Source organism: Acomys minous (genome assembly GCF_964271855.1).
Source record: "Acomys minous genome assembly, chromosome: 11".
Classification (NCBI taxonomy): Eukaryota; Metazoa; Chordata; class Mammalia; order Rodentia; family Muridae; genus Acomys; species Acomys minous.
The window spans coordinates 37,439,684-37,451,158 of NC_140492.1; the positions used below are offsets into that span (position 1 = coordinate 37,439,684).

The 11,475-nt window shown below is 42.2% G+C and overlaps 1 pseudogene across 1 annotated transcript; it reads right to left on the reverse strand.

The window, feature by feature from the left end:
• Positions 1 to 951: 951 nt before the first annotated feature.
• LOC311609000 (large ribosomal subunit protein eL42-like) lies at positions 952 to 1,259 on the reverse strand (annotated as a pseudogene). The gene has a single exon. The product of its transcript is annotated as a large ribosomal subunit protein eL42-like (transcript).
• Positions 1,260 to 11,475: the final 10,216 nt, after the last annotated feature.

Below are 11,475 nucleotides of genomic sequence, written 5' to 3' on the forward strand. Positions count from 1 at the left end.
AATTGTTTTTTTAGCATTCTAGTTACTGGTGGGAAACAGCCTGCATCAGTGGAAATTTACAGAGACCTTAATGGTGGTTCTTGAGGAGGGGGACTGATTCCTTCAGACCAGGCTGGACTCAAACTCATAGCGACCCACCTGCCTCTGCCTCCTGAGTGCTGAGATTAAAGGCATGCACCACCACCACCCAGTGACCAATTTTTAAAAAATGGTCATTCTGAGCTGTCTTTTTTCTACTGTTATACAAAACAATAATGAGTCATATGTCAATTGGATTGTGATGTGTGAAAAACGTGGATTGTAAAGGATAATCAGCAACACCCAGCTCAGTGGTTGGATTAGAAAAAGCTCCAAAGCATTCCCTAAGACAAAACTTGCACCCCAAAAAGTCATGGTCACTGTTGGTAGTCTTCTGCCAGTCTGATCCATCACAAATCCCAGTGAAACAAGCATCTGGACAACTTCTTCCACAACCAACAGGGTGGAGAATGATTTCAAGAGTTCATCAAACTTTGCCGGGCATGGTGGCGCACACCTGTTATCCCAGCACTCGGGAGGCAGAAGCTGGTGGATCACCGTGAGTTTGAGGCCAACCTGGTCTACAAAGTGAGTCCAGGACAGCCAAGGCTACACAGAGAAACCCTGTCTCAAAAAGCCAAAAAAAGAGTTTAGACAAACATATTTTTTATTGGCCAAAATGAATGCATTTGTTGGGGATTGAAGAGAAGGCTCGGCAGTTAAGAACGCTTGTTCTTACAGAAGACCTGGGTTTGATTCCCAGCACCCCCGTCATGGTTCATAGTCATCTTTAGCTCCAGTTCCTGAGGTTCCAGCGCACATTTCTTCTTCTTTTTTTCTTAAAAGCTTTCTTCATTCCTTCGCAAAAGACCAAGTGCAATGAAATGAGGCGAGTCAAAGCTCATGACTTACTGTCTTCATAACAACATAGCCTTAGAATTGGATCACTTGGTCCTTTCCCTTCTTATCGCCTCTCAGTTCAAAACGCTTGCATCTCTAACTGCCAACATTCTCTTAGATCTGTAGGTGGGTTCAACACACTCCAGTCTCAGCACAATCTTCTTTGCAGTCTTAGCCTTTTTGCGGAAAATAGGCTTAGTCTGCCCACCTGTTTCCTGTCATAACACCGCTTTCCCTGGGCATATAAAGAATCCTTGCCCTTCTTGTACTGTCACTTTGTAGGGTTGGTGCTTGCCACATTTCTTGCAGAATGTCTGGTGGGTCTTAGGAACGTCCACCATGTTGGCGGGGAGCATTTCCGCTCAGAAAGGAAGAGGTCCAGTACGCATTTCCAGCCTCCACAGGCACCAAGGAAGCTCATGATGCATTCGCAAGGCCCAGTCCTCAGATACTTCTTGCTGGTGGATCCCAATGTTAATACACCACAGACCAGCCTTTTGGCCACCTGTGGATGATCTCTGCCATGGAGCACCAGCAATGCCACCTCAGGTAGCAGTACTGGCTCATCCTCACACTTCTGAGACTAGAGGCCCAGTCAAAGGTTGACAACCTATTATGAACATGGGTGTTCCAAAGCCTTATTGGCCTCTTTCTCTTTTATTATTTCTACTGTAAAATACGATGATTTGAGCTGGGTTTAATCCTGTTTGTGAGTTTATTTCATCACAGAACCTGCCACTTCTGTTGCATTTTCCTTGGCAATGAGTGAGTGCTCAGGTTCCTGGTGTTTCATCCTCCTGTGGGCACTGTGGGGTGGTGAGGGCAGCCCACCCTTCTCCTCTTCTTTGACGTCTCCTAGCTGCTCTGTGGTGTTGTTTCCACTCTCATCAATTTCTCATCGTTGGAAGTGCCTGTATGTTTGTTTTAAAGAATAAAACATCTGGATTTCAGAAAAAGATTTGTGCATTTCAGTACTCAACATTTTTACCTTTTTGGTTAATCTATAGAAAATTTTGTCCAGGCTGACTTCAAACTGCTGCACTCAAACAATCTTACTATATCAACATTCTAAGTACTACTGTACCAATGAAAAGTTAATGATACCAGTATGGTAGGAGCATAGGGAGACAGGAGCTACCATCCTTTACTGATGAGACTTTAAATATGTACATCATTCCTAAAGGGTCTGGCAGTAGGTACCAAGGAGCTTAAAACACTCACCTGCTTAAATCTATCCACTGGACATTGTTATGAGCAGAGCTGTAGTCCCCAAAGTTCCCCAAAACTTCCAGTAATGGAGGCTTCACAGCATCGAATGTGAGTGTGTTTACACAGGTTACACCTCACGGGTATGTGAGGTCTTACACAGGTTAAACGAAAAGGAGGCATTTAGAGAGGGGTTTATGTTGCAGGATATTAGATCCCATTGTGATCCCTGAGATTGTGAACTATAAAACTCTGTCTTTTGTTTACCTTGGTTGAGCCCTAACACATGCCTTTAATCGAAGAACTTTCTGTTGATTGTAAGCAGGTGATTAAGGGGTGGTTCAGCCAGCACTAGAACAAAACTTTAATCCAAGAGCTTTCTGTACTCAGGATTTAATAAAGTTAACCCTAAGTCAAGAGGTGGAGCAAGAAATCAGCTCACAGGGATTTAATAGAAGAAGGGACTTTGAATTGAGGGGTATTTAAGGCAGCATGTAGAAGTAGAAGGAGCTCTTTAGCTTTTAGTTCTTTGGCTCTTGGGCTTTTAGCTTTGCTCTCTTTAGCTCCTCAGCACCTTGGCCTTTGGCTTTTTGGGCTAGCAAGCCTTTAGCCTTGGGTTTTTTGACCCTTTCCTCTTGGCCTGTCAGCTGGGTTAGTGAGCTAGAGAGCTGAGAAGGAAGGTCAGCTGGGTGCTTTCTCAGTCTCCCTGAGGTAACAGGTTTTCACCCCAGCATCTGGCTCCTTAGTCTTTAATAGTAAAATAGAACATTTGGGATTTTCAATTAAAACAACAAGTTTACCTGAAATGTACTGACATTTTATAAGAAGAGGAAATTTGCATGACAGAGAGACAACAGGTACCTGCTCTGGATGGAAAGACCATCTGAAGATACAGGCCAACATCCTGTGCAACGAAGAGAGAATTGGAAAAGCAGAATTGGGGGATTCCTGGGCTGCAGAATTTTAGGATGCTAGTTTCTCTAGATTCAGCAACACTGTGGTAGTTATGGCAACCCTAGCTAGCTAATTCAGAACAGAAATCTGTTTTCGACAAGAAAACAATGGTCGAAGATTTGTAAAACTACTAAATCCCTGAGGTAAATCTTTGCGTGTTAGTCCAGTTGCTGTTGGTCAGCCATGACACTGGGTCCTGTGGACAGTGAGGGAGAAGGACAGGCTCAATGTCTGCCTCTTCCCACTGGCATTTTTACAGGAGACAAGTGTGTACTGGGGGGGGGGGGGATCTTCTGTGAAGATGGTTGAGTTTCAATCTAAGAGGGCTCAGTAGGGAGCGTAGGCCGCTTCTCTCTCTGAGGCTTGGCTCCTGTGGAGAGGAAGCTCTGCCAAGAAGGAACTTGCTGGCCGGAAGAGTCCCTGGTGGGCTAGGGCTAAGGAGTGCAAAGAATCTAAGAGAGAGAAACGGAGGTGGAGTGGGGGAGATGGCGAGCTTCCCAGAAGTGCCATACCACAATTTAGCAGTGTTAAGGCAAATCATCTAAAGTTTTCTCTGTCCTGCAGGAATATTTACTTCCTTCCCCTTTAAAAAAAATTCTCCTGGTTCTCTGCAGTGACCTAGTATTGCGGAGGTGGGGTGGGGGGATTCCTTAAGTATTGAGATTGGGAGTAAAATACATAAATGTGCTCTTCCATCAAGAACCCTGAAAATACACGCCAAGAGTTCTGGTCACAATATAAAGCAAATACTTAATATCACCGTAAGCCACTGATTTCGCCATTTCTGCTTTGATGTGTGGTTTTATGGAAAATGGACATAAAAGACAGCTCTAACTGATGACAAGGAGGCACTGCTTAAAATTATTTGCATGCTGGTAAGATATGTTGGAATTTTTATTCTCTCCACATATATGGCTCCAAAGAGTCATAAGATTATATCCCAAATGGCTTTAAACAGCTTTACCTGCCTTTCCTGAACACTGTGAATGGACCCCAGTTAAAATAAATGGCCCCAGTACTCAAGTCATAATCTCCCCACACTCTAAGCTTCTCCTGGCCACTGGGATCCCTGTATTCAGTATACAGTGGCCGCTGCTATTGGCTCAGTGACTACATAGCTGTACTGACACCCAAACAGAAGAGTATTCTTCACACTATGGCGGTAGAGTATTCACACAAAAGAACTGTACTCACACTACAGCCAAGTACACACACACACACACACACACACACACACACACACACACACACACACACCCAGAAGAGTATTTATGTCACCAAAAAGTGCTTCTTGCACTGTGTATTCCAATCACTCTCCGGGCAGGGAAAAGCCCTGGGCACTTCCTGACTCTGCGTCACAGGTTTTCACTGAAACAATATTCAGTGCCTACACTACTCCGTGGATACAACATGTCTATGGAACTCATGACCTCACAGCACCTGTTGACCTCCCTATGAACACACAGGCCAACATTCCCTTACAGATGAGGGAATGATTTACGAGGCTGTTCTTCTCCCTGAGAACCTACTGGCAGGTAATGGTTGTTAGGAAGGAAGGATTTTTTTTTTCTTCATAGGTGCAACCACTGAAAGGTTTTCCATGATAATAATAATAATTAATAATAATAATAATAATAATAACAACAATAACAATAACAATGATAATAATATAACCCTCTTCCTATGCTCATGTAACCATAATAAACTGAATGAGTCTCACACACACACACACACACACACACACACACACACACACACACACACAAAACGTGAAAGAAAGGGTTTGTTGGGAAAAAAAAGAGTTTCATTGGGAATGGAAGGAAGATAAGGGAAAATAATAGGAGACAGAAATTGTCTTCATGAATGAAATTGCCAAAGAACTTTCCAAAATAGAAACCAACTTCTAAGCAGGGCATGGTGGCACACGCCTTTAATGCCAGCATTCAGGAGGCAGAGGCAGAAGGATCGCTGTGATTCGAGGTCAGCCTGGTCTACAAAGTGTGTCCAGGAAAGCCAAGACTAACACAGAGAGACCCTGTCTCAAAAAAAAAAACCAAAACCAAACCAAAACAAACCAAAAAAGAAAAAAAAAAAAGAAACTATTTTCTTGGTTTCTATATCATCCTACATGCTGTCACACTAATGGATATGTGGTGTCACTGTTCATTTGTCTAAACTACAAACTGAACAAAACCAAAAGTGAAGTCTAAGGTAAAATATCAGCTAAAAGCAAAAATTATATGAGGGTGAAGGTTCACTGATGGTGTCAGGTGGACCACTCTGCTGGAAGATGTTGATAACGGAGAAGTCTATACAGGAGAAGATATTACCAGTGGTTGGGGTCAAGCCAAGTATTTCCCAGTTACTGGCTTCTTATCCAAGGAGTTGAAAATAAATGTTCCCACAAATTTGCTAAAGATGAAAAATTACTTTATTTAGAGAAAAGCAAAGCTTTGTACATATCAGAGAGGGATACACCATTGAGACTGACGCTGGGCTAGCCACATGAGTAAGACTAGACTACTTAAGAACCCCAATTGTTGCCTGAGGTTTCCTTTATGGAGTTCAAGGGGTAGTGATTAGTCACCAAGGGGCATAGGAGATGGAGTTGCCTGTTTTGATTGTTGAATTAGGTCAAATCACTTTTCTACTGCTTAAGTCCCTTCCCATAAGGCATCTGACCTTAATCAGATGTGTGCCTGGTGATAGATACAGAGGCATAATAGGAGAGTGTCCCTAAAAGTTTACTAGATGTCATGATTTTGTTTTATTACATATGCACCTCAAACAGTTCAGGTCAAACTGATGCTTCTTCTCTATCCCTGAATATATTGGGATATACTTGAGTAGAAACTGTCTAAGTTTGTTTGTTATTGGGGGTTAGGAGAATTAACTTATTGCTCAGAGATAGCAGTGCTAATGAAGAGAGAGGTTCCTGGGAGCACTGAGATTATTCAGTGCATTGTGTAGAAAGGAGAGAGAGAGACAGAGAGAGAGAGAGAGAGAGAGGAGAGAGAGAGAGAGAGAGAGAGAGAGAGAGAGGGAGAGATATTGTGTATAAAGGTAAAAGAACTGACCTGCCAAGTGCACTGTTACAAGAAGGGAAAAATATAACCCAAACCAAATAGGATCTCAATATACAAAACTGTATCTTATACTTCCCTGCCTGGGCATGGTGGTAAAGTGGGAAATATCTGTACCTGATATTGCTGTAGATGTAAAATTTATCTCCAGGGATAATATGCAGAAAAAAAAAAACCTAAAGAATTAAACACCAACAAACCAAATAAACCAATTTTTAAAACTGGGTATAGAGCTAAACAGAGACCATTCTTTTTGTTTGTTTGTTTTTGTTTTTTGAGATAGAGTTTCCTGTGTAGCAATGGCTATCCTGGACTCTTTCTGTGGACCAGGCTGGCCTCAAGCTCACTGTGATCTGCTTGCCTCTACCTCGCAGGTGCTGGGATTAAAGGCGTGCACCACCACTGCCCAGATTTAAACAGAGAATTTTCAACAGAGGAATATTGAATGCCTGAGAAACACTTAAGAAATGTTCATCATCCTTAGTCATCAGGGAAATGCAAATAAAAATGACTCTGAGATTCCATCTTACACCTACCAGAATGGATAAGATCAAAAAGACAAGTGACAACACATGCTGGGGACAACGTGGGGAAAGGGGAACACTCCTCCTGATGCCTGATGGGAAAGCAAACTTTTACAACCACTTTGGAAATCAATCTGGCCCTCTCTCAGCAACTCGGGACAAGATCTACATCAAGACTCAGCCACACCACTTCTGGGTGTATACCCAAAAGATGCTCCACCACACAACAAGGACACTTGCTCAACTATGTTCATAGCAGCTTTATTCGTAAATAGCCAGATCTGGAAACAACCTAGATATTCTTTAACAGAAGAATGGGTAAAGAAACTGTGGTACATTTACACAATGGAGTATTACTCAGTCATTAAAAACAAAGAAATCATAAAATTTGCAGGCAAGTGGAAGGAACTAGAAAAGATCATCCTGAGTGAGGTAACCCAGATCCAGAAGGACACACATGGTTAAGTGGACTTTAGTCACATTGCACAGAATAAACATGCTACAATACATAGACACAAAGCAGGTGAGTAACAAGGAAGATCCAAGGGAAGATGCTTAAATCTCACTCAGAAAGGGAAGTAGAATTGACAGAGGCAGTGGTTGAAGAGGGGGAACACGATAGGAGAGGAAACACAGAGAGAAATAAGGGTGGGGACAGCAGGTGTGGGAGGACAGAAACACTGTAGAGGAAAGAGAAACTATCGGTAGGGACATCTCTGTGACAAGCTGGAGAGCTAAGTCAGTGTAGGCTCCTAGGAGGATAATGAGAGGGACTCTAGCAGAGACTTCTAGTAGGGTGGGTCATAGAGACTGTTTTCAAACCAAGCAAGTGTTTACATAAGCAACAGTTAAGCTTCTTTGTTTTGCTATATAGGCTAGGTTGACTTGGAACTCACTATATGCCCATATTAACCTCAAACTGGTGTCATTCCTCATGCTTCAGTCTCCTGGGTGCTGAGATTACAAGTGTGAGCCCCCATACCTGCTTTTTTATTCCTCTGTTGTCAGAAACAGAGACACAAAGGGCTGGAAAACGAGCAGTGGCTGATTAAGACAGTGGGGAGCCATGCTAAATTCTGACGTGTCGGAAATCCCATGCTTAGGCGAAGGCATGCCTTCGACGAGTTGCTGACCTTTGCCTCAAGAGGCCAAGTGTTCTAGGCTATCCTTGGACTATTTAACCTTTGAAAGAAGCAGGAAAGTCCCAACTTGGAACCACCCAGAGGATCAAGGAAGTTCTTACAGGGAACTACTCAGGGAAATAGAAAGTTCTTACAGGGAGTTACCCAGAAAACTAAAGTTCTACAGGGAGTGATTCAGGCTATTGTATTCTTGCCTGGGGGCTAGGGTAAGTGAGATTAGAATAGATCCTATTGACCTTGCTCTCTATACATTCTTACTAGTCAGCATTAAAGTGAATCTTGATTAGAAATTTCCTGACTTGATTTGTTGTTTCTCGTGTCTCTGTACCCTACTTTCAATCCCCACTCCCTCTTTCAGGTGACCCCTGATTCGATATTTCCCGCGGGCTGGGGCATGACATTAGATCAAGTACGTTCAAGTGTCATTTAAAGGCAAAATAGGCAGACATTTTTTCTCATATCAATTATATTATTAACATAGTCTACTTTTTCCCTTTTTATAAATGTGGCTACTATAAAATGAATCTTGTTTTTGTTTTGTTTTTTGAGACAAAGTTTGACTGTGTAACTTTGGCTGTTATGGGCTCACTTTGTAGACCAAGCTGGCCTCGAACTCAAACAATCCACCTGCCTCTGCCTCTGCCTCTGGAGTGCTGGGATTAAAGGCATGTGCCACCACATTATAAAATGAATCTTAACATGTATCTTACACAGTATTTCCACTAGACAGCACTGAGTTATCTCTTGACTAAACTCCCAACCCTCTTTTTCTATTGCCTAAATTTTATTTTGTATGTTTTATTAAACATAAATGTATTGTAATTTAATTGTTGTAGGTGTTACTTTGGAATAAATTGTGTTATGCAGCCAATTCCTCTAAATGAAAGCATTTCTTTCTGGAGAGAAAAAGAAAAACTTAGGATGTAAGTGAAACAAGCAAATCCCAAGAGGCGAAGGAAACTTACAAGGTTCAGGAAGTTCCTGAACATTACAAAACTAACAAGCCCTCTTCAAGATTATGTATGCATATATACAGTAACAGTTGGGAGAATGAGAAGGGGGGGGAAGGAAGGGAAGTCGGGGGGGGGGGGGGGAAGAAGAGAAAGAGAGGGGGAAGCTGGCCAATTGAGTGCAAGTTATTCAAAGAGCTCCAGGGATGCAGTTACCCCATCATCTTTTGTGTCAGCGTGGGGCACCTGCCTTTGAGTCATCCATCCACCTACAAGTAGCGTCTCACCCATGCTTCAGTTGATCTAAAAAATTGCTCACAAAAAAACAAAGCAAGGACTTTACTTTGCTATTCTTGGGTCCTGGGCCTTGCTTGTCCACTGAACAGATATTTAGAAACACTTACACTGTGATAGGCACATAGTTGTAGATCAATAAAAACACTGATTCACTAAATTAAACATGGGTGGAAAATTTTCTTTGAATTATTTGTGTGTGTGTGTTTATGTATGTATGTATGTATGTATGTATGTATGATGTATGTATGTGTGTATGTTTCACAGTATCATCATGAGTGTTCAGAAGCCAGCAAGGATATAGAGTCCTCTACTACTGTCTCCTTACTTCCTTGATAGAGGGTCCTCAGTGAAGCTAAAGCTCATGGTTGAGCTTAGGCTGGCCAGCCAGCACCTAGAACCTTCTTGCCTCTGACCTCCAACTCTGGGGTTACAGAAACAGGTAGCAATACATGCTTTTGTTATTGTTATTTTTGTTTTTTCCTTTGGACTGGAGGTCAGATTCAGGTCGTCAGGCCAGTGCAGCAAACAGTCTAACTCATTGAACCATCCACCTATAGCCACAGGACTCTTTCCTTTCCTTTCTCTTCAGTGCTCTCTATGGGACAAATAAACATTTATTTTCACATATCCATAGTGGAGTTTCAATATATATAGTTTAAGGGCATTACTATAAAGATGCAGAGCTGAAGACCTCAATTCTAATTCTGCCTACTTTAGGCAAGTCATCATCTTATATTATTCTTAGAATGAGAAATTATATCCATAGTTAACATTTCTGTCATAGGATGAAAACTTTACTTGCTCACAGAATAAGTATTTGATATGCTGGTAATTAAGGCAGAAACATATACAATATGAAATGACAGTCTTGCAGGGAAGGTTGGAATACAGTTCAGCACTGGAGTCAAAGCTCTCTAGTAACTGAACTCAGGATATACTTGAGCTAGGAGCTGGACAGATGCCAGGCCTGAATCTCTGTTTCACAAAAGGAAAAATGGCCACCAACACTTTCAAATAGAAAGATTAGTCCTGTGGCATTTTCTAGGAAAACTGTCATATTAAAAAAATTTTTTATTTATTTATTAATTCATTCATATTACATCTCTATTGTTATCCTATCCCTTCTATCCTCCCATTCCTCCCTCCCTCCCACTTTCACCCTATTCTCCTCCCCTATGACTGTGACTGAGGGGAACCTCCTCCCCTTGTATATGCTCATTGGGTATAAAGTCTCTTCTTGGTATCCTGCTCTCCTTCCCCTGAGTGCCACTGGGCCTCCCCATCAAGGGGACGTGGTCAAATATGGGGCACCAGAGTTCATGTGAAAGTCAGTCCCCACTCTTCACTCAACTGTGGAGAATGTCTTGTGCTTTGCCTAGATCTGGGTAGGGGTTCGATGTTTATTGCACATATTGTCTTGGTTGGTGTCATGGTTTGAGCAGAACCCCTGGGCCCAGATCTGGCTGTCATAATGTTCTACTTGTAGGTTTCTAGGACCCTCTGGATCTTTCTATTTCCCCATTCTCCCATACTTCTCTCACCTAGAGTCCCAATAGGATGTCCTCACGCCTATCCCACTTTCTTATTAGGTGAAGACTTTCATGGGACATGCTCCTTGGGCTAGTGTCTAGTTATAAAGTGAGTATATACCACGCGAGTCTTTCTGCTTCTGGGCTAACTCACTCATTATGATCATTTCTAGTTCGATGTCATACTTTTTTTAGGCAAAGCAAATATTCAGCGATTTTTTTTATGGCTTACCAGTGTATTTAAATGGATAAGGAAGGAAGATGACAAGCTGGCTTGTGGACATCAAAAGGAAAAGAGAGCCTAAAATACAGTGCAGTTGACCAACATACGATGCGATGGATGTTTTAGATCAGCAAGACAAATGACTGCAATTCAAATTACCTGCCTTTATGCTCTTTTATTAATTATTTGAGAATTTCATACCTTGTCCATTAATCATCTTCATCCCCTTTTTCTCATTCCTGCTGGATTTATTCTACCCCCATTTCAAAACTATCCTACTTTGTGTCCTCATTATTTTCTCAAACCCATCAAGTCCAATTAGTGCCTTCTTCTACACTGTTGTGTGTGTGGCCATCCTACTGGAGCCTCGGAGCCCTATAGCTAGGGACCACACCTACAAATAAAATTTCTTTTTTTTTTTCTGGAAACTTTTTTTTTTTTTGAGACAAGGTTTCTCTGTGTAGCCTTGGTTGGTCTGGACTCTCTTTGTAGACCAGGCTGGCCTCTGCCTCCCAAGTACTGGGATTAAAGGCATGTGCCACCACACCAGGCCGGCCGTCTGGAAACATCTATGCTAGGATTTTGTCTATTTGATGTTGGGCAAGTCTTTTGCAGGCTGGGAGTTCATATGCGCAATTGCCCTATCATG